Source organism: Rhinoderma darwinii, chromosome 13 (assembly GCF_050947455.1).
Source record: "Rhinoderma darwinii isolate aRhiDar2 chromosome 13, aRhiDar2.hap1, whole genome shotgun sequence".
NCBI classification, from domain to species: Eukaryota; Metazoa; Chordata; class Amphibia; order Anura; family Rhinodermatidae; genus Rhinoderma; species Rhinoderma darwinii.
In genome coordinates this window covers 68,702,157-68,726,639 of record NC_134699.1, presented here as the reverse complement: position 1 = coordinate 68,726,639, position 24,483 = coordinate 68,702,157, and the positions used below count along the sequence as shown (strand labels likewise).

The following is a 24,483-nucleotide window of genomic DNA, read 5'->3' as shown; positions in this document are numbered from 1 at the left end:
TCATATCTCTATCTCTCTCTCTCTCTCTCTCTCTCGTCATATCTCTATCTCTCTCTCTCGTCATATCTCTTTCTCTCTCGTCATATCTCTCTCTCTCGTCATATCTCTCTCTCTCGTCATCTCTCTCTCTCGTCATATTTCTCTATCTCTCGTCATATCTCTCTCTCTCTCGTCATATCTCTCTCTCGTCATATCTCTCTCTCTAGTCATATCTCTCTCTCTCTCGTCATATCTCTCTCTCTCTCGTCATATCTCTATCTCTCTCGTCATATCTCTCTCGTCATCTCTCTCTCTCTCGTCATATCTCTCTCTCTCTCTCATCATATCTCTCTATCTCTCTCTCTCTCTCTCGTCATATCTCTCTCTCTCTCTCGTCATATCTCTCGTCATATCTCTCTCTCTCTCTCGTCATATCTCTCGTCATATCTCTCTCTCTCTCGTCATATCTCTCTCTCTCTCTCTCTCTCGTCATATCTCTCTCTCTCGTCATATCTCTCTCTCTCGTCATATCTCTCTCTCTCGTCATATCTCTCTCTCTCTCTCTCTCTCTCGTCATGTCTCTCTCTCTATCGTCATGTCTCTCGTCATATCTCTATCTCTCTCTCTCGTCATATCTCTATCTCTCTCTCTCTCGTCATATCTCTCTCTCTCTCTCTCGTCATATCTCTATCTCTCTCTCTCGTCATATCTCTATCTCTCTCTCGTCATATCTTTCTCTCTCTCTCTCTCTCATCATATCTCTCTCTCTCTCTCTCGTCATATCTTTCTCTCTCTCTCTCTCTCATCATATCTCTCTCTCTCTCTCTCGTCATATCTCTCTCTCTCTCTCGTCATATCTCTCGCCCTCTATCTCGTCATATCTCTCTCTCGCTCTCTCGTCATATCTCTCTCTCGCGTCATATCTCTCTCTCTCTCTCGTCATATCTCTCTCTCTCATCATATCTCTCTCTCTCTCTCGTCATATCTCTCTCGTCATCTCTCTCTCTCTCGTCATATCTCTCTCTCTCTCATCATATCTCTCTATCTCTCTCTCTCTCTCTCTCTCTCGTCATATCTCTCTCTCTCGTCATATCTCTCGTCATATCTCTCTCTCTCTCTCTCGTCATATCTCTCTCTCTCTCTCTCTCTCGTCATATCTCTCTCTCTCTCGTCATATCTCTCTCTCTCTCGTCATATCTCTCTCTCTCTCGTCATATCTCTCTCTCTCGTCATAGCTCTCTCTCTCTCTCTCTCGTCATATCTCTCTCTAGTCATATCTCTCTCTAGTCATATCTCTCTCTCGCTCTCTCGTCATATCTCTATCTCTCGTCATATATCGCTCTCTCTCTCGTCATATATCTCTCTCTCTCTCGTCATATATCTCTCACTCTCTCTCTCTCGCCATATCTCTGTCTCTCTCTCTCGTCATATCTCTCTCTAGTCATATCTCTCTCTCTCTCGTCATATCTCTCTCTCTCTCTCTCGTCATATGTCTCTCTCTCTCTCGTCATATCTCTCTCTCTCTCTCTCGTCATATCTCTCTCTCTCTCTCTCTCGTCATATCTCTCTCTCTCTCTCGTCATATCTCTCTCTCTCTCTCTCTCTCGTCATATCTCTCTCTCTCTCTCTCTCTCGTCATATCTCTCTCTCTCTCTCGTCATATCTCTCTCTCTCTCGTCATATCTCTCTCTCTCTCTCGTCATATCTCTCTCTCTCTCTCTCTCGTCATATCTCTCTCTCTCTCTCGTCATATCTCTCTCTCTCTCGTCATATCTCTCGCCCTCTCTCTCGTCATATCACTCTCTCTCTCTCTCGTCATATCTCTCTCTCTCTCTCGTCATATCTCTCGCCCTCTCTCTCGTCATATCACTCGCCCTCTCTCTCGTCATATCGCTCTCTCGCTCTCTCGTCATATCTCTCTCTCGTCATATCTCTCTCTCTCGTCATATCTCTCTCTCTCTCTCGTCATATCTCTCTCGTCATCTCTCTCTCTCTCGTCATATCTCTCTCTCTCTCGTCATATCTCTCTCTCTCTCGTCATATCTCTCTCTCTCTCTCGTCATCTCTCTCTCTCTCTCTCTCTCTCTCTCTCGTCATATCTCTCTTTCTCTCTCTCTCGTCATATCTCTCTCTCTCGTCATATCTCTCTCTCTCTCTCTCGTCATATCTCTCTCTCTCTCTCTCTCTCGTCATATCTCTCTCTCTCTCTCTCGTCATATCTCTCTCTCTCTCGTCATATCTCTCTCTCTCTCGTCATATCTCTCTCTCTCTCTCGTCATATCTCTCTCTCTCGTCATATCTCTCTCTCTCTCTCGTCATATCTCTCTCTCTCTCGTCATATCTCTCTCTCTCTCTCGTCATATCTCTCTCTCTCTCTCGTCATATCTCTCTCTCTCGTCATATCTCTCTCTCTCTCTCGTCATATCTCTCTCTCTCTCTCGTCATATCTCTCTCTCTCTCTCTCGTCATATCTCTCTCTCTCTCTCGTCATATCTCTCTCGTCATCTCTCTCTCTCTCGTCATATCTCTCTATCTCTCTCTCTCTCTCGTCATATCTCTCTCTCTCGTCATATCTCTCGTCATATCTCTCTCTCTCTCTCTCTCTCGTCATATCTCTCTCTCTCTCGTCATATCTCTCTCTCTCTCGTCATATCTCTCTCTCTCTCGTCATATCTCTCTCTCTCTCTCTCTCTCGTCATATCTCTCTCTCTCTAGTCATATCTCTCTCTCTCTCTAGTCATATCTCTCTCTAGTCATATCTCTCTCTCGCCCTCTCTCTCGTCATATCTCTCTCTCGCTCTCTCGTCATATCTCTCTCTCGCGTCATATCTCTCTCTCTCTCTAGTCATATCTCTATCTCTCTCGTCATCTCTCTCTCTCTTGTCATATATCGCTCTCTCTCTCGTCATATATCTCTCTCTCTCTCGTCATATATCTCTCACTCTCTCTCTCTCGCCATATCTCTGTCTCTCTCTCTCTCTCTCTCGTCATATCTCTCTCTAGTCATATCTCTCTCTCTCGTCATATGTCTCTCTCTCTCTCGTCATATCTCTCTCTCTCTCTCTCGTCATATGTCTCTCTCTCTCTCGTCATATCTCTCTCTCTCTCTCTCGTCATATCTCTCTCTCTCTCTCTCGTCATATCTCTCTCTCTCTCGTCATATCTCTCTCTCTCTCTCTCTCGTCATATCTCTCTCTCTCTCTCGTCATATCTCTCTCTCTCGTCATATCTCTCTCTCTCGTCATATCTCTCTCTCTCGTCATATCTCTCTCTCTCGTCATATCTCTCTCTCTCGTCGTCTCTCTCTCTCGTCGTCTCTCTCTCGTCGTCTCTCTCTCGTCGTCTCTCTTATCGTATCTCTCTCTCTCGTCGTATCTCTCTCTCTCTCGTCATATCTCTCTCTCTCTCGTCATATCTCTCTCTCTCTCTCTCTCGTCATATCTCTCTCGTCATCTCTCTCTCTCTCGTCATATCTCTCTATCTCTCTCTCTCTCGTCATATCTCTCTATCTCTCTCTCTCTCTCGTCATATCTCTCTCTCTCTCTCGTCATATCTCTCTCTCTCTCGTCATATCTCTCTCTCTCTCTCGTCATATCTCTCTCTCTCTCTCTCGTCATATCTCTATCTCTCTTGTCATATATCGCTCTCTCTCTCGTCATATATCTCTCTCTCTCGTCATATATCTCTCACTCTCTCTCTCTCGCCATATCTCTGTCTCTCTCTCTCTCTCGTCATATCTCTCTCTAGTCATATCTCTCTCTCTCTCTCGTCATATCTCTCTCTCTCTCTCTCTCGTCATATCTCTCTCTCTCTCTCGTCATATCTCTCTCTCACTCTCTCTCGTCATATCTCTCTCTCTCTCTCGTCATATCTCTCTCTCTCGTCATATCTCTCTCTCTCTCTCTCGTCATATCTCTCTCTCTCTCTCTCGTCATATCTCTCTCTCTCTCGTCATATCTCTCTCTCTCTCTCTCGTCATATCTCTCTCTCTCTCGTCATATCTCTCTCTCTCTCTCTCGTCATATCTCTCTCTCTCTCGTCATATCTCTCTCTCTCTCTCTCGTCATATCTCTCTCTCTCTCGTCATATCTCTCTCTCTCTCTCGTCATATATCTCTCTCTCTCTCTCTCTCGTCATATCTCTCTCTCTCTCGTCATATCTCTCTCTCTCTCGTCATATCTCTCTCTCTCTCTCGTCATATCTCTCTCTCTCTCTCGTCATATCTCTCTCTCTCGTCATATCTCTCTCTCTCTCGTCATATCTCTCTCTCTCTCTCGTCATATCTCTCTCTCTCTCGTCATATCTCTCGCCCTCTCTCTCGTCATATCTCTCGCCCTCTCTCTCGTCATATCTCTCTCTCGCTCTCTCGTCATATCTCTCTCTCGCTCTCTCGTCATATCTCTCTCTCTCTCTCGTCATCTCTCTCTCTCTCTCTCGTCATCTCTCTCTCTCTCGTCATCTCTCTCTCTCTCGTCATATCTCTCTCTCTCTCTCGTCATATCTCTCTCTCTCTCTCTCGTCATATCTCGTCATATCTCTCACTCTCTCTCTCTCGCCATATCTCTGTCTCTCTCTCTCTCTCGTCATATCTCTCTCTAGTCATATCTCTCTCTCTCTCTCGTCATATCTCTCTCTCTCTCTCTCGTCATATCTCTCTCTCTCTCTCGTCATATCTCTCTCTCACTCTCTCTCGTCATATCTCTCTCTCTCTCTCGTCATATCTCTCTCTCTCGTCATATCTCTCTCTCTCTCTCTCGTCATATCTCTCTCTCTCTCTCGTCATATCTCTCTCTCTCTCGTCATATCTCTCTCTCTCTCGTCATATCTCTCTCTCTCTCGTCATATCTCTCTCTCTCTCTCTCGTCATATCTCTCTCTCTCTCGTCATATCTCTCTCTCTCTCTCTCGTCATATCTCTCTCTCTCTCGTCATATCTCTCTCTCTCTCTCGTCATATCTCTCTCTCTCTCTCTCGTCATATCTCTCTCTCTCTCGTCATATCTCTCTCTCTCGTCATATCTCTCTCTCTCTCTCGTCATATCTCTCTCTCTCTCTCGTCATATCTCTCTCTCTCGTCATATCTCTCTCTCTCTCGTCATATCTCTCTCTCTCTCGTCATATCTCTCTCTCTCTCGTCATATCTCTCGCCCTCTCTCTCGTCATATCTCTCGCCCTCTCTCTCGTCATATCTCTCTCTCGCTCTCTCGTCATATCTCTCTCTCGCTCTCTCGTCATATCTCTCTCTCTCTCTCGTCATCTCTCTCTCTCTCTCGTCATCTCTCTCTCTCTCGTCATCTCTCTCTCTCTCGTCATATCTCTCTCTCTCGTCATATCTCTCTCTCTCTCGTCATATCTCTCTCTCTCTCTCTCGTCATATCTCTCTCTCTCTCTCGTCATATCTCTCTCTCTCTCGTCATATCTCTCTCTCTCGTCATATCTCTCTCTCTCTCTCTCTCTCTCGTCATATCTCTCTCTCTCTCTCTCTCTCGTCATATCTCTCTCTCTCTCGTCATATCTCTCTCTCTCTCTCTCTCGTCATATCTCTCTCTCTCTCGTCATATCTCTCTCTCTCTCGTCATATCTCTCTCTCTCTCGTCATATCTCTCTCTCTCTCTCTCGTCATATCTCTCTCTCTCTCTCTCTCGTCATATCTCTCTCTCTCTCTCTCTTGTCATATCTCTCTCTCGTCGTCTCTCTCTCTCTCGTCATATCTCTCTCTCTCTCTCGTCATATCTCTCTCTCTCTCTCGTCATATCTCTCTCTCTCTCTCGTCATATCTCTCTCTCTCTCTCGTCATATCTCTCTCTCTCTCTCGTCATATCTCTCTCTCTCTTGTCATATCTCTCTCTCGTCGTCTCTCTCTCTCTCTCGTCGTCTCTCTCTATCTATGTCATATCGTATGGTATTGTATCCCCCCCTCGCACGTCCAAATCTGCCCAGGTCGGGCCAGCCCGCCCTCTATCCCCCCGACGTGAAACGTAAAAAAAAACAAAAACCCCTTTGCCCCCCGATGTAGGAGAACATAGCTACGTCTCTGCCTAGCATCGGGCATTGGCCCAGTGCCTCGGACAATTGCCACATTCAATTGTATCTGCGTCCTCACTAGGTTACAGGCCACGTTAGGCCTGCAGCCTATAATAAGCTAGGACAGGATCCCTGCGCATGACGGTGCGATCACGTCACTGGATTTCGCCAGCCTACGCAAGGATCCCGTCTCAATGCCTCATAGTCTGCAGAACCGAGGAGGCCAAGGAGCTGCGTTCTTCGTGAGAAGAGTCTAGGGGAATATAGTTGTTTTTTTATTTGTTTCAGGGGCACCTGGGCACTATCTACATAGACTGTGAGTGGCACTTTCTACAGGGGCAGTGTGGGGCATCATCTACAAGGGGCACAGAGTGTGGCATTATCTTTGCTGAATTTTACGTTACTAGTGGTGATCAGCACATATCCCCAAGCCTTTTTTTTTTTTTATTATTAGAACTTGTAATATAAAGGGCTCAGCTGCTGGATACATGCAGACCAAAACTCGAAGCGTATAAAACAGAGGGTGACAAAAAGAACTTGGTTTCAAAAGTATGCGTTTAAAAAGCCCCCTTTAAAAATCCTGCGTTTGCCCCTGCTATTAGCAGGAGCATAGAGCCATGTAATACCACATTTCTCCTGCAGTGACCGCTGCAGGGGAAATGTGTAGCCGCCTCCAGACAACGTGTGCCATCATCTGACCTAAGATCTAAGCTAAAGGCACTTACTAATTATCATGAAAATAATTGTGCCCCGTTATGTCATGTTTGATAATTTTTTTATACCAAAGCAGCAAATATCGATTAATTGGAATGATTCTTTTTACAACACTTGTCTAATAAATTGTACCTAGTGGTAGATAAAGGACATAATCCCCATCAACTAGGTATTCAGGACTATATCATCGTCCTGTATGAACAGAAACCGTAAAATAGATCAATTTCAATTCTTAGAGAAAATTTACAGAAAATTTCATTTTAGTAGAAGACTCGTAATGAGGCATTTGCTGACATTTGTTTCCATTCACTAAAAATTTCATCTCCGTATTAGATTTCATCATTGATCTGCTGGCAGGGAAAGTTTCTGGAAGCAGCTTTGTTTTTATGAAGTGCAGCCCTAATGATGGAGGTGACTTTCAAGAAAACAGACGTTAAACGGACCCATGAAAGTGAGGCAGCAAATACCACCACCTGCAGGATTAATACCGCAGAGAAAACATGTGGAAAATCACTTTCCCAACACAAAGGTGCGCCAAGTCAGAAATACCGGATATCATACTGATTGAATAAGCTATGACATATATACTTGTACAAATGGGGTAGTATTATAGTAGTTATATTCTTGTATATAGGAGGCAGTATTATAGTAGTTATATTCTTGTATATAGGAGGCAGTATTATAGTAGTTATATTCTTGTACAAATGGGGTAGTATTATAGTAGTTATATTCTTGTATATAGGGGGCAGTATTATAGTAGTTATATTCTTGTATATAGGGGGCAGTATTATAGTAGTTATATTCTTGTATATAGGGGGCAGTATTATAGTAGTTATATTCTTGTACATAGGAGCAGTAATATAGTAGTTATATTCTTGTATATAGGAGCAGTATTATAGTAGTTATATTCTTGTATATAGGGGCAGTATTATAGTAGTTATATTCTTGTATATAGGGGGCAGTATTATAGTAGTTATATTCTTGTATATAGGGGGCAGTATTATAGTAGTTATATTCTTGTATATAGGAGCAGTATTATAGTAGTTATATTCTTGTATATAGGAACAGTATTATAGTAGTTATATTCTTGTATATAGGGGGCAGTATTATAGTAGTTATATTCTTGTATATAGGGGGCAGTATTATAGTAGTTATATTCTTGTATATAGGAGCAGTATTATAGTAGTTATATTCTTGTATATAGGAAGCAGTATTATAGTAGTTATATTCTTGTATATAGGAGCAGTATTAGGGTTCACACGTGGCGGAATTTCACTTGAATTCCGCTGCGGACACTCCGCAGCGTTAATCCGCAGCGGAGCCGTTTCTCCATTGACTTCCACTTCTATTTAGAAGTGTTCGTTTAGACGATGCGTAAAATTCCGCTGCGGAGCATAGGCTGCAGAGCGGAATTTGGTGTCCGCAGCATGCTCTGTCTGTTGCGGACCAGTGGCGGACTGGTTGCGGACTCATGGCGGAATTTCTCCATTGACTTCAATGGAGATTCTAAATTCCGCAATGAAGTCCGCAGCTATCATGCACATGTTATGTGTGCTGCAGATGCGTCTTGCTTTTTTGCCATGACATTTCTTCATTCTGGCTGGACCTATGTATTTCTAGGTCTACAGCCAGACTGCGGAAGTCAATGGGGCTCCCGGAATTACGGGAGCGTTGCTAGGAGACGTCAGTAAATAGTCACTGTCCAGGGTGCTGAAAGAGTTAAGCGATCGGCAGTAACTGTTTCTGCCCCCTGGACAGTGACTACCGATCCCAATATACAGCTACCTGTAAAAAAAATAGAAGTTCATACTTACCGAGAACTCCCTGCTTCTGTCTCCAGTCCGGCTTCCCAGGATGACGTTTCAGTCTAAGTGACGGCTGCAGCCAATCACAGGCTGCAGCGGTCACATGGACTGCCGCGTCATCCAGGGAGGTCGGGCTGGATGCCGAAAGAGGGACGCGTCACCAAGACAACGGCCGGTAAGTATGAAATTCTTTTACTTTCACTAGGGAAAGTGCTGTTCCTTCTCTCTATCCTGCACTGATAGAGAGAAGGGAAGCACTTTTCCCGCAGTCCGCAGCAGCTAGTCCGCATCAGTTTACTGCACATTTTGGGCAGATCCGCCGCAGAATCTGCAACGCAGATTCTGTGCGGCATTGATGCGGACAGTTGCGGAGGAAATCCGCCACGTGGGGGCATGCCCTTATAGTAGTTATATTCTTGTACATAGTGGGCAGTATTATAGTAGTTATATTCTTGTATATAGGAGGCAGTATTATAGTAGTTATATTCTTGTATATAGGAGCAGTATTATAGTAGTTATATTCTTGTATATAGGGGCAGTATTATAGTAGTTATATTCTTGTATATAGGGGGCAGTATTATAGTAGTTATATTCTTGTATATAGGAGCAGTATTATAGTAGTTATATTCTTGTATATAGGGGCAGTATTAGGGCGGGTTCACACATGGCGGAATTGCACTTAAATTCCGCTGCGGACACTCCGCAGCGTTAATCCGCAGCGGAGCCGTTTCTACATTGACTTTCACTTTAATTTAGCAGTGTTCGTTTACACGATGCGTACAATTCCGCTGCGGAGCATAGGCTGCGGAGCGGAATTTGGTGTCCGCAGCATGCTCTGTCTGTTGCGGAGCAGTGGCGGACTCATGGCGGAATTTCTCCATTGACTTCAATGGAGATTCAAAGTTCCGCAATGAAGTCCGCAGCTGTCATGCACATGTCATGTGTGCTGCGGATGCGTCTTGCTTTTTTTACTTGACATTTCTTCATTCTGGCTGGACCTATGTATTTCTAGGTCTACAGCCAGACTGAGGAAGTCAATGGGGCTCCCGTAATGACGGGAGCGTTGCTAGGAGACGTCAGTAAATAGTCACTGTCCAGGGTGCTGAAAGAGTTAAGCGATCGGCAGTAACTGTTTCTGCACCCGGGACAGTGACTACCGATCCCAATATACATGTATCTGTAAAAAAAAATGAAGTTCGTACTTACCGAGAACTCCCTGTTTCTGTCTCCAGTCCGGCCTCCCAGGATGACGTTTCAGTGTAAGTGACGGCTGCAGCCAATCACAGGCCAAGCACAGGCTGCAGCGGTCACATGGACTGGCGCGTCATCCAGGGAGGTCGGGCTGGATGCCGAAGGAGGGACGCGTCATAAAGACAACGGGCGGTAAGTATGAATTTCTTTTACTTTCACTAGGGAAAGTGCTGTCCCTTCTCTCTATCCTGCACTGATAGGGAGAAGGGAAGCACTTTTCCCGCAGTCCGCAGCAGCTAGTCCGCATCAATTTTCTGCACATTTTGTGCAGATCCGCAGCCGTAATCCGCAACCCGGATTAGGTGCGGCATTGATGCGGACAGTTGCGGAGGAATTCCGCCATGTGTGGTCATGCCCTTATAGTAGTTATATTCTTGTATATAGGGGCAGTATTATAGTAGTTATATTCTTGTATATAGGGGCAGTATTATAGTAGTTATATTCTTGTATATAGGAGCCGTATTATAGTAGTTATATTCTTGTATATAGGAGCAGTATTATAGTAGTTATATTCTTGTATATAGGGGCAGTATTATAGTAGTTATATTCTTGTATATAGGAGCAGTATTATAGTAGTTATATACTTGTATATAAGGGGGCAGTATTATAGTAGTTATATTCTTGTATATAGGAGGCAGTATTATAGTAGTTATATTCTTGTATATAGGGGGCAGTATTATAGTAGTTATATTCTTGTATATAGGGGCAGTATTATAGTAGTTATATTCTTGTATATAGCAGCAGTATTATAGTAGTTATATTCTTGTATATAGGATACAGTATTATAGTAGTTATATTCTTGTATATAGGGGCAGTATTATAGTAGTTATATTCTTGTACATAGTGGGCAGTATTATAGTAGTTATATTCTTGTATATAGGAGGCAGTATTATAGTAGTTATATTCTTGTATATAGGAGCAGTATTATAGTAGTTATATTCTTGTATATAGGGGCAGTATTATAGTAGTTATATTCTTGTATATAGGGGGCAGTATTATAGTAGTTATATTCTTGTATATAGGAGCAGTATTATAGTAGTTATATTCTTGTATATAGGGGCAGTATTATAGTAGTTATATTCTTGTATATAGGGGCAGTATTATAGTAGTTATATTCTTGTATATAGGGGCAGTATTATAGTAGTTATATTCTTGTATATAGGAGCCGTATTATAGTAGTTATATTCTTGTATATAGGAGCAGTATTATAGTAGTTATATTCTTGTATATAGGGGCAGTATTATAGTAGTTATATTCTTGTATATAGGAGCAGTATTATAGTAGTTATATACTTGTATATAAGGGGGCAGTATTATAGTAGTTATATTCTTGTATATAGGAGGCAGTATTATAGTAGTTATATTCTTGTATATAGGGGGCAGTATTATAGTAGTTATATTCTTGTATATAGGGGCAGTATTATAGTAGTTATATTCTTGTATATAGCAGCAGTATTATAGTAGTTATATTCTTGTATATAGGATACAGTATTATAGTAGTTATATTCTTGTATATAGGGGCAGTATTATAGTAGTTATATTCTTGTATATAGGATACAGTATTATAGTAGTTATATTCTTGTATATAGGGGGCAGTATTATAGTAGTTATATTCTCGTATATAGGGGCAGTATTATAGTAGTTATATTCTTGTATATAGGAGCAGTATTATAGTAGTTATATTCTTGTATATAGGGGCAGTATTATAGTAGTTATATTCTTGTATATAGAAGCAGTATTATATTAGTTATATTCTTGTATGTAGGGGGCAGTATTATAGTAATTATATTCTTGTATATAGGGGGCAGTATTATAGTAGTTATATTCTTGTACATGGAGGCAGTATTATAGTAGTTATTTTCTTGTATATAGGAGCAGTATTCTAGTAGTTATATTCTTGTACATGGAGGCAGTATTATAGTAGTTATATTCTTGTATATAGGAGCAGTATTATAGTAGTTATATTCTTGTATATAGGGGCAGTATTATAGTAGTTATGTTCCTGTATATAGGAGCAGTATTATAGTAGTTATGTTCCTGTATATAGGGTTCCTGTATATTCTTGTATATAGGAGGCAGTATTATAGTAGTTATATTCTTGTATATAGGAGCAGTATTATAGTAGTTATATTCTTGTATATAGGGGCAGTATTATAGTAGTTATATTCTTGTATATAGGGGGCAGTATTATAGTAGTTATATTCTTGTATATAGGAGCAGTATTATAGTAGTTATATTCTTGTATATAGGGGCAGTATTATAGTAGTTATATTCTTGTATATAGGGGCAGTATTATAGTAGTTATATTCTTGTCCATAGGAGAGGATAGACGTGTGCTTGTGAGCTCCCTGTTAGGACTATGCATGGCTTCTGACCCAGGTGGAGGGGAGGGGTCCTGGGCTGATGATCCTGGGAAAGCCCAGAGTCTGGAGTTTGACCTGCAGCATGGAGATGGTGGAGGTGAAGATCTGGAAATGGTGGCTGGTGAGTCAACTGAATCTCATGATGTTGGTGAATTGTGCAAAAAAATGACAAAGAAAAATATCTTTAAAATGGAAATGCAAGTTCGCAAATTGAGAACTGAAATTAACCAAGAGACTGATCCAAAGGCAAAGCTGATGAAATGTGAGTGTCTTGATGTTTGTACACGTGAGCTGGTGATATTGAAGGAGAGATTGCAGAAAGACTCATGCACAGTGCCCAAAATAAAGAACCGGGCAATGGAGAATAAAAGGGAGACTAGAGCCCAAACTGTGAAGAGAAAAAATATCATTGCAAAAAAAGACACTGACTATAAGACTGTGTATAATATTGTGGAGCAGGGAAACCCTGGAAGATATGAGTGTGCAGTGGCTGGAGGATCACATCTCTCATCATGTGTGGGGTCTGTGCAATCAGTGAACAAAAATGCTGCTAAAGCTGCAGAGAAATGTGTGCCAGCTGACGAGGGGTTAACTGCAGTAGACTCTATGTGCAGTACTGATGAAGTAAATGCGAGTGGCACTCCTGGGAGTGAGCAAGAAAGTGCCTCATGTCCTGACATTATAAGTGAGACCTCGCTCACCGCGGTGATTGACAGTCTGATATCTGATGAACCAGCGGCTCAGGCTGAGGCGGACATTGCAGACCCTGTGCTGGAGGTTCAGCCGTCCGCAGTGTCAGTGAATGGAGTGCAGGTTACACAGCGATCAGGAGCAGACACAGGAGGATCTGCAGTACAATCAGCTGAGGAGAGGTCCAGTCCTGACCCACCTGCTGACAGACCTCAGTACAGGAGACTGTTCTCCAGCGTCACAAGACCGACTAACCCCCCACCTCAGAGGAGGAACGCGGTCAGAATCAGGTACTCAGGACCAGAGGAAAACCTCCCCTCCAGACTCTACATTGGGAAAGTTTTGTTGAAGGAGTTTATGAAGTTTAAAGCTTCTGAGGTGTTCGCTCTGATCCACGTTCCCTCCAGCAGGAATTATGACATCAGTTTCAAGCTGCAATATAGTCTAGATTTATTCTGGAGTATTTATAATGATACAAAGGAGCACGCGATGTGGGAGCATCTACATGTCATCCAGCTGACTAAACCCCAGGTAGTCACTGCCACCGTCCTGTTCCAGTCTGAGGTGGTGGCTCTGGCAGATTTGCAGCACTGGTTGAGCAGATATTGTGAGGTGAAGAGGCTGCCAACAAAGATCTATGATGAGGAGGAGATCTGGAATGGAGGATATTCTGTCAAGATCCAGCTGGTTCAGGAGAATGGAGTGACCAGACATCTGCCGCACTCCTTCTACCTGGGCTCGGAGAGAGGCATATGTTACTACCCTGGTCAACCGCGACTGTGCCATAGATGTGGGGGCAGACACCTGGCATTCAACTGTTCCCGTATTAAGTGCTCACTATGTGGTCAGTTTGGGCATGTGAAGGATGATTGTACAGGACCTGTCATCTGTAACCTGTGCTTAGGACCTGGACATACATTCCGGGAGTGTCCGCATGCAGAGCATAATAAGGAGGAGACCTTTAAAGGAGCCATGGAGGAAGACCAGGAGGATGTCTCCATATGTGTAGATACAACCCCAGAACCTGGAAGTCCCAGCGAGGATGTGAGCCAAAGTACCAGAGACCCTGCTCCAGAGACGAATGTCCCATCTATGGATGCTGCACAAGTGTCACCAGCCACTGAAAATAGAGGTCATGCTAAAAGCAAAATATCCAGTCACTCTGTCACCAAACATCTGCCCGACACCAGTAAGGAACCAGCTGATCCAGCCGCAGCGACCAGTAAAAAACCAGCTGGGCCAGCCGAAGCGACCAGTAAAAAACCAGCTGATCCAGCCACAGCGACCAGTATCGATGAGGAGGGATTTCAGACGGTTAAAAGGAGAAGTAAAACAGATGATTCTTCTAGGAAAAAAATCACTGCTGCAAAGAAATCACCGGAGTCTCCAGTGCTGGCGATAACTGGGGGACGTTACTGTGCGCTGGGGGAAGATGACCAGGAAGAAGAAGCAGAGATGGAGCAAGTCTCCTCACACAACCCAGATGACGAACCTCAGGATGAAGACGCTGACCCCCCAATGTCCACCAAAAGATGGGGTGTTACAGGACATAGCAGTGGAAGAAGGAAAAAAAGTAGGAAAGACATGTAACCAAGATGAGGCTGAAAATCACCTCCATCAATGTGAACAGTCCGAAGAATAGGAGCAGGCGGCAGGCGATATTCCAGCGTCTGTCTGACGACAAAACCAATGACATCTTTATACAAGAGACTTATGTAAAGAGTAATGTCCCTGCTGTGTCCCTGCAGTCACCACATCTAGTGGGACAGTGAAGCTCTTTGCTGCTGTATGGAGACTTCTACCCCGAACTCCGTTCATATCATAGAGGTTCACTATACGTCATAAATGTGGTGACCGTGTACCCTCTGTGGTGTGCGCGATGCAGCCCGGTCATCAATAAAGAAGAACTCTCCTGTAATACTGTCTAGAATAATATCATGAAAAATAGTTGAAACAATCTATACTGGAGCAATATTCATATATTATGGTTTGTTTAATTATTGTGATGTTATTAAGAGACAAATGTTTATTTTCTTTATCTGTTATGAGTGTATTGCAAAGGTATTGTAATAATTTGTTGCAAGTTTTCAAATAAAAAAAGATAATTATAGTAGTTATATTCTTGTATATAGGAGCAGTATTATAGTAGTTATATTCTTGTATATAGGGGCAGTATTATAGTAGTTATATTCTTGTATATAGGGGCAGTATTATAGTAGTTATATTCTTGTATATAGGGGCAGTATTATAGTAGTTATATTCTTGTATATAGGAGCCGTATTATAGTAGTTATATTCTTGTATATAGGAGCAGTATTATAGTAGTTATATTCTTGTATATAGGGGCAGTATTATAGTAGTTATATTCTTGTATATAGGAGCAGTATTATAGTAGTTATATACTTGTATATAAGGGGGCAGTATTATAGTAGTTATATTCTTGTATATAGGAGGCAGTATTATAGTAGTTATATTCTTGTATATAGGGGGCAGTATTATAGTAGTTATATTCTTGTATATAGGGGCAGTATTATAGTAGTTATATTCTTGTATATAGCAGCAGTATTATAGTAGTTATATTCTTGTATATAGGATACAGTATTATAGTAGTTATATTCTTGTATATAGGGGCAGTATTATAGTAGTTATATTCTTGTATATAGGATACAGTATTATAGTAGTTATATTCTTGTATATAGGGGCAGTATTATAGTAGTTATATTCTCGTATATAGGGGCAGTATTATAGTAGTTATATTCTTGTATATAGGAGCAGTATTATAGTAGTTATATTCTTGTATATAGGGGCAGTATTATAGTAGTTATATTCTTGTATATAGAAGCAGTATTATATTAGTTATATTCTTGTATGTAGGGGGCAGTATTATAGTAATTATATTCTTGTATATAGGGGGCAGTATTATAGTAGTTATATTCTTGTACATGGAGGCAGTATTATAGTAGTTATTTTCTTGTATATAGGAGCAGTATTCTAGTAGTTATATTCTTGTACATGGAGGCAGTATTATAGTAGTTATATTCTTGTATATAGGAGCAGTATTATAGTAGTTATATTCTTGTATATAGGGGCAGTATTATAGTAGTTATGTTCCTGTATATAGGAGCAGTATTATAGTAGTTATGTTCCTGTATATAGGGGCAGTATTATAGTAGTTATGTTCCTGTATATAGGAGCAGTATTATAGTAGTTATAGTCTTGTATATAGGGAGCAGTATTATAGTAGTTATATTCTTGTATATAGGAGCAGTATTATAGTAGGTATATTCTTGTATATAGGAGCAGTATTAAAGTAGTTATATTCTTGTATATAGGGGCAGTATTATAGTAGTTATAGTCTTGTATATAGGGAGCAGTATTATAGTAGTTATATTCTTGTATATAGGAGCAATATTATAGTAGTTATATTCTTGTATATAGGGGGCGGTATTATAGTAGTTATATTCTTGTATATAGGAGCAGTATTATAGTAGTTATAATCTTGTATATAGGAGCAGTATTATAGTAGTTATATTCTTGTATATAGGATCAGTATTATAGTAGTTATATTCTGGTATATAGGAGCAGTATTATAGTAGATATATTCTTGTATATAGGATCAGTATTATAGTAGTTATATTCTTGTATATAGGAGCAGTATTATAGTAGTTATATTCTTGTATATAGGGGCAGTATTATAGTAGTTATATTCTTGTATATAGGGGGCAGTAATATAGTAGTTATATTCTTATATATAGGGGGCAGTATTATAGTGGTTATATTCTTGTATATAGGGGGCAGTATTATAGTAGTTATATTCTTGTATATAGGAGCAGTGTAATAGTAGTTATATTCTTGTATATAGGGGCAGTATTATAGTAGTTATATTCTTGTATATAGGGGCAGTATTATAGTAGTTATATTCTTGTATATAGGGGCAGTATTATAGTAGTTCTATTCTTGTATATAGGGGCAGTATTATAGTAGTTATATTCTTGTATATAGTGGCAGTATTATAGTAGTTATATTCCTGTATATAGGGGCAGTATTATAGTAGTTATATTCCTGTATATAGGGTGCAGTATTATAGTAGTTATATTCTTGTGTATAGGAGCAGTATTATAGTAGTTATATTCTTGTATATAGGGGCAGTATTATAGTAGTTATATTCTTGTATATAGGGGGCAGTATTATAGTAGTTATATTGTTGTATATATGAGCAGTATTATAGTAGTTATATTCTTGTATATAGGGGCAGTATTATAGTAGTTATATTCTTGTACATAGGGGGCAGTATTATAGTAGTTATATTCTTGTATATAGGGGGCAGTATTATAGTAGTTATATTCTTGTATATAGGGAGCAGTATTATAGTAGTTATATTCTTGTATATAGGAGCAGTATTATAGTAGTTATATTCTTGTATATAGGGGGCAGTATTATAGTAGTTATATTCTTGTATATAGGGTGCAGTATTATAGTAGTTATATTCTTGTGTATAGGAGCAGTATTATAGTAGTTATATTCTTGTATATAGGGGGCAGTATTATAGTAGTTATATTCTTGTATATAGTGGCAGTATTATAGTAGTTATATTCCTGTATATAGGAGCAGTATTATAGTAGTTATATTCTTGTATATAGTGGCAGTATTATAGTAGTTATATTCCTGTATATAGGGGTCAGTATTATAGTAGTTTTGTACTTGTACATAGGGGGCAGTTGTATAGTCTATGGAGTATAATAGCTGTTATATAATTTTTCTATATATATATATATGTGTGTGTGTTTTTTATTGAAGGGGAGGTGGGTAGTGTTATAGTAGTGATGTTCATTTCCATGTACTTGTCGATAGAGGGCCTTAAGGGGGTTTTACACTGGGCAATTATCAGGCAGACAAGGGTTTATAGAGCGCTCGTTGACGATAATTGTCCTGTGTAAACAGGGCAGCGATGAGCAGATGATCGAGCAAACGCTCCTTCATCTGCTGGTCGTATCGTATTAAAAAAGTGAAATATTATCGTTGTCGGCAGCACATCTTGGTGTGTAAACAGGGAGACGCGCTGCCGACATGATGATAATAGATGGGGACGAGCGATTGGAGTAACGACCGCTCTTCCCCATCTATAGCTCCTTGTGACAGGAGCAAACGAGCGCCGATCAACGATGTAATAGTTATCGGCCGGTGTAATAGGGCCTTTCGTTTATTACTTTTACTATTGGCGTTTTTAATTACCCAGCCCTACTTATATTTCTGCAGTCCCACATCCATTCAGCACTCATCATGATTGACGTCCCAGTGACAGGCGCATCAATAAAGTTCAGACAACAGTCTATGGAGAAGTGTTGGAAACACAAGGTTCCTACCATAAATCTTTTCAGCTTGAGGATTAACAACATCTTAACACCCCTCGCCCGGCTTTTTGGGATTGCGGTCAATTGTTAAGTAATTTCCCATCGTACACGCCAGCTGAGCCCAACCATCAGATGTGTCCACACCGTAGCAGCACCCAGCTATAGGGGGAAACCTACAGAAGAGGCGATAATGAGGTGGCAAGACCGCTAAAAGCCATTTTTACTATTTGTTGTTTGACTGGATTGACTTGAAAAAATGAACCGTAATTGGTTTCAACCGAAGAAGCCAAAAATGTAAATTCCTTGCTGGTAATGTGCGCGTTTTCATTGGCAGAGTGTAAAGAGGGATAATCAGCGGTGTCTCTTCCCATTTATCCTTGAATTGTTTGAGAAAGGCCAGAGTAAAAGTGCTGCGAGACCAGATTCACCCGACCCCAATAGACGTGAGCTAAATGCTCAAACAATCGCATTCATTCAGAAATAGTCACAATTTTCACGTGGGATTTTTTCCTCCCCAGTTTTATGTAAGTACAGCGTTTGTTTTTTTTTCAAAATCTTTGCTTGCTGTCAGTAAATAAAAACATAACTTTTTTACAGTGGTTAAAATACTAGTCATGATCACGTGCTCCTGACACAGGTGCAGGGCTCGTTAAGGCAATTCTTCCGCTACTGTCCGCATCAATGCCGCACAGATTCTGTTGCGGCTTTGCCTAAAACGGGCATTAAATTGATGCGGACTAGCCGCTGCGTATTGAGGTGAAAGTACTTCCCTTCTCTCTATCAGTGCAGGATACAGAGAAGAGACAGCACTTTCCCTAGTGAAAGTAAAAAGAATTTCATACTTACCGGCCGTTGTCTTGGTGACGCGTCCCTCTTTCGGCATCCAGCCCGACCTCCCTGGATGACGCGGCAGTCCATGTGACCGCTGCAGCATGTGATCGGCCTGTGATTGGCTGCAGCCTGTGATTGGACTGTGATTGGCTACAGCTGTCACTTAGACTGAAACGTCATCCTGGGAAGCCGGACTGGAGAAAGAAGCAGGGAGTTCTCGGTAAGTATGAACTTCTATTTTTTTACAGGTTGCTGTATATTGGGATCGGTAGTCACTGTCCAGGGTGCAGAAACAGTTACTGCCGATCGCTTAACTCTTTCAGCACCCTGGACAGTGACTATTTACTGACGTCGCCTAGCAACGCTCCCGTAATTCCGGGTGCACACACGTAGTCACCCGTAATTACGGGAGCCCCATTGACTTCTATGGGCCTGCTCGTGCCGTAATAACGGCCCGTGATTATGGGCGTTTTTACGTTAGTGTGCATGGGGCTTCAGTCTGGCTGTAGACCTAGAAATACATAGGTCCAGCCAGAATGAAGAAATGTCATGTCAAAAAAGCAAGACGCATCCGCAGCACACATAACATGTGCATGACAGCTGCGGACTTCATTGCGGAATTTAGAATCTCCATTGAAGTCAATGGAGAAATTCCGCAATGAGTCCGCAAACAGTCCGCAACAACCATTGTATACTGCGGACACAAAATTCCGCACCGCAGCCTATGCTCCGCAGCGGAATTGTCCGCAACGTGCAAACGAAAGCAACCACAAAGCTGTGGAAGGCAATGGAGAAACGTGTACGCTGCGGATTTCCGCTGCGCACTGTCCGCAGCGGAATTCCAGAGCAATTCCGCTACGTGTGGTCATGCCCTTAAAGTGTATTCTGAATGTGATTTGGACAGCAAGGGATGGATGACGAGTAGTTGGAGTAGGCAGTCGGCTAGGGCACCATTGTGGGGAGGGGGCATAATTTATGGATTTAAAAATATATATAAAATAAATAAATGTTCCACCTTTACATTTTTCTACTAAGTATTTTCCTGTAAAAATAAATAAATAAATAAATAAATAAAAGAACACCCGGGATTGGTGGAAAAGATGCAAATAGGGACAATTAAATAAACATTTGTCTATTCGATAACTATAATGCTGAATTTAAGAGATTGAGGGGGACTCCCTCTGAAATCTCCACCGTGGGTGCCAACAAGCATTGCATCGCCCCTAAGGACAGGTGTTTAGCCACTTGACAAGTAATGTTTCTATTCACGGACAGCAAGCAGAGAATATGGTGAGAAATTGAAGCACAAAATGTAATTTAGAAAATTGCGCAACATTTTAGTAAACAATTAGGGGGTTTCTAAGTGCGATGACTGATAGTGCTAGGTGTACCCTGATTGTGCATGCAATCGCAGCACTACTGTATATATGACAGAACACTTTGTAAGGATGCTGTCATCTGCCTACAGATCACGGTTCTTAGTGGGAACAGGAGCTCTTGAGTCACAGAGGGGCACCCCAAATAATCATATTAAAGTACCCCATGATAGACTATCTCTAAATAATAAAATTCTTTCTGCGTGAAGCGAACACTAGAGGGCGCTCATTGCATAGGGATTTATACTGTTCCCATTGAACCCAATGATAAATGAGTATGCGGTGAGCCCCACCTCGTGGCAAAATAATTTTCCTGAACTGCTATTAGGGGGTTCTTGGTACTGATCTTCTGCTCTTGTAACTAGAAGATCCTGATCTGCTTTCCTTGGAGAGCCAAGCGAGCGGTGTACGGACTCCTAGACTTTCTATGGAGCCCGTACACCGCTCCGAGGAAAACCAACCGGAAATGAAAAGTCACTGAGCTCATCCGAGGACTTCTGCTTAGTTTTAGCGATCGGTGGGGGTCTCAGTGCTCGGACCCCCACCAGTCAAAACTTCTGACAAGTCGGTATGACATGTTAAAAGTTTTCTAAAAGTTTAGTTACACTGGCCCTGGCTACATGATGACATCATTGGCCTGATGACGTCACCATTGCCGCTCCATGTCACAGCTCCACTGGGGCGCACACATTTTTTCAGCTTATTGGAAGTGAATAGGTCACAAAATTGCACCAGGGTTCTCTAGATACTCAAAATTCCCAGCATCCATTGCTATTGAATTGTTCGATAAAGTGTGTTGTTTTTTGCGCTGAAATCTCTAATTTGTTGCTGTTTCTTCGCCATTCCAGGCTAGGTTCCTATTTGCGGTTTTTGGGATGGTGGCACTTTTTTCTCGTCTTTTGTCACAATCAATCCAAATACTTTGGACTGATCTGTGGAGCCTGTGTGAGAAATACTAATCTGAACAATCCTGGTGTAACATATGGTTTCCTTAACCCCCAATTAACAACAATTAAACGTGAGCCGCACACAACGGAGGAAGCAGTATGAGAAGTTATTGCTGGGAGTGCGGCGGGGTTACTCCGCTCCCTTTGATAAATGATCTTCTTCGCTGACAATAGTTTTCCTGCATTGTCTCTTCCAGATTGACGGTAGCAGATGTCAATTTGTCTCTGGCTCTGAATACCTGGAGGAGCCCTAATAACTCCGTAATTAAAGGGCAATTAGCATATTAGAGCGTATGCACCCAATACAATACGCTAACGAAGAGTCAGATAATTAATGGGTTCTCTTAGGCTATGCTGAGAGGGGAGCGCTGAGGCATGGGGTCTAGTTTACCATCTGCAGGAGATCACTATGGGCTCTACATCTTCTTCAGGCCCTTTATTCCATCTTTGAACCCTTTTTGTTTTCTAGTTTTGGTATAAAGTGGTAAAAAGGAACAATAATTGACATTGATTTGGCAATGGGTGGCTCAGGTGGTCAAGGAGGTCATCGGCTCCAATTACAGGAATATCTATGTGGCATTTGTATGTTCTTCACATATTACAAGGGACATGGGCCACCCATGAAGAAAAGGATTGTGACCACCACAAATCTCGATTTCAATTGTATAGCAGTTATTAGACTACTTTATGTATGGAACGGTTATTTGGTCGCTGTATTATTGGTATTATTTGAGCACTGTATGACGGTATTTAGGCATATGTATTTGTCCAACGTATGGCGCTTATAATAAGACCCTCTTTGGTATGGTTATTGGTCCACTGTATGACTGTACATGGCAAAAGAAGACACCACACAGGGCATCATCCAATGTAAGGGTGGCCGCAGTATATGTGTGGAACATACGTACCCCGCTAAGATCCAGTGCGGTCTCTCCCTGTGGGACACCACCGTGATGTATATCTCGGCAGGCTGGTCAGAATATCGGGCAGCGCATGCGCAGAACGCACCGCCATCTGACCAGCCGGAGTGCTAGGTGTCTTATAGAAAGCACAGCATAGAAAGCTGGAGTGGTAACTTTCTTTATCTGATTTTGCTATTCATTTTATACCTGCCCTTCAATAGTCTTCTGCATCATTCCTCTGTACCACGTTCGCAGATCTGCTACATCACCGATACCGAACCTTGGATTGTCTGAATACCCTCCTAAACTCCAGATCCGTACCACATACTCAACTCTGCTATATCATTATGTAATTCCTTCTTTTCTTCCATGAAACTTGTTATTGGACTGTTGGCTCTTATCCTTTGCAACAGTTATCTAGAGAATCACCCACCGGGATAGCTAGAGGCAGCAAAATCATGCGGCCAGAGGAACACCTCGGCCCCAACCAAAGTGGCGTGAAAGGCGGGTGATATAGGGGAATAGTGCTGCTGGCGTGGCTGCTTGTTGTATGTTGGAGGCACGTACTGCATCAATGGTGGAGAAGGTAAGCCACAGTCGGCAGCTATAATTGCCAGTAGTGTTATACCACTTTTTTCAATCACTTGACTATTACTGGAGGGTCTTTTTTAAAGGGACCCTAAAACCATAATTATATTATGTGAAAATTAATAGTGAGACTTCTACGTTTGTTTTGTTTTCGTCCTTCTGGCAGGCATCAAATCAGAGTAACCAATGGAGGAAATCCAAAACTGATATCTCAAAAGATGGTGACATATTGACCAGAAAACCATGACCTTGGTCTAATGGTTAGAGAAGAGGCTCTGTTACATAATGTCATTTTGTATAGGAATGTATTCAGGGTCGGACTGACCTATGAGAGTATTAGTGGATTTTTCAGTGGGCTCTGACATAATAATGGGCCCAGTGTTTCAGCAGAAGACAACCCCACTTGACTTTGTAGTTAACCACTTGCCACTAGGGTCTTCTTATTATGGGTTGATCCACAAAATATCTCTTAGACCTTATTGATGATAGATTCTAATCCTAGTGGACTTCTACATGTTCTATATAAAGGGTGGACCCAAGGAATCCCAGTCCAACAGTGAATGTAATTCTTATGGCTGCGGTTGCAGACTGCTGCCGCTCACACTCGGCGAGCGGCCGCAACTTCCAGGCCGCCTGCCTATGTCCTCTTCTCCGGAGACCTTGGCTGGCGCGGCATTCCCTTCCTCGAGTGTGTGGTGGACTGCGCGCACGTGCTCGTCCCCGATCTTAAAGGGCCTGTGGGCACACTTCCTAAAAGTTCCCTACCCCCCCAGTGCACCCTGGACTATAAACAGGGCTCTGCCCTCCCACTCCTTGCCTGAGCGTAGTTGGTACTTTTCCCATGTTTGTATTGCAACTGGTCCCTTAGTGTTTTCCTGCTCCCTGTGTTCCCGTTCCCTTCATCGTATCTCGTGCTGTATTTCCTTCCTGAGCCTGCCTTGTATCGGAGACGAGTGGTGCCACCTGCTGGATACGCCACGTCTGTGTGTCATCTGCCATCACTGGTGCCATCCGTCACGTCTGGCGCAACTTGCCACATCTAGCCCTATATGTGCCGAAGCCCTGCCGCTGTCTGGACTATCTCAGGTACCCTTGTGCTACGCACCTCTGCATAGACTGAGTTGGTCAGCTGCCTCTTCGCTACGGTGGAGCAGCCTAGTGGGTCCACATTCCCTAGATTGTGACAGTAACGAGTCACAGTTGAGTAGATAGTTGCAATATACCATGGAGAACAATGGAAATTTCCATCAAAAAGTGGGGAACGGTTAGGAGACAAGTCACACAACACTATTGTGCCAACCATCACGCAGTACAGCTCTCTGCATAGCCCTAACCTAAGATTAAATGGATTTCTATAGCTATGCTACAAGAATAGAAGATTTCGATCATACTTTCCTAAATTTTTGGATTTCCCTTTCATGGATGGCAGTATTTTTGGCACACGGTTTCCAAATGCAGTGCTTTACTTTAGGAAAGTGTCCTTTTTCAAAATTTTGTCTATTTTATTTTGAATAGGCTCAACATTACTCATGTCTCTGGTCAGCCACTTTTAGATCTAAAGTTTGCTTTCAGGCCACCGGAGGTTCAAGTCCTCTGCTGTAATGAGATCTTACGAGCAGTATGGGCGCCAGTACCGTCCCCACTCCACAGCATGTTCGTTATCAAG

At 42.0% G+C, this 24,483-nt stretch overlaps 1 long non-coding RNA gene across 1 annotated transcript in view; it reads left to right on the top strand.

Moving 5' to 3' along the window:
- LOC142665880 (uncharacterized) overlaps positions 1–18,845 on the top strand; it is a 45,540-nt gene extending 26,695 nt beyond the window's left edge. Inside the window, exons 2-3 of the long non-coding RNA XR_012851594.1 lie at positions 7,049–7,244; positions 18,079–18,845. This is a non-coding gene — a long non-coding RNA (uncharacterized LOC142665880). The remainder of the gene's footprint in view (positions 1–7,048; positions 7,245–18,078) is intronic.
- The last annotated feature ends 5,638 nt before the right edge of the window (positions 18,846–24,483 follow it).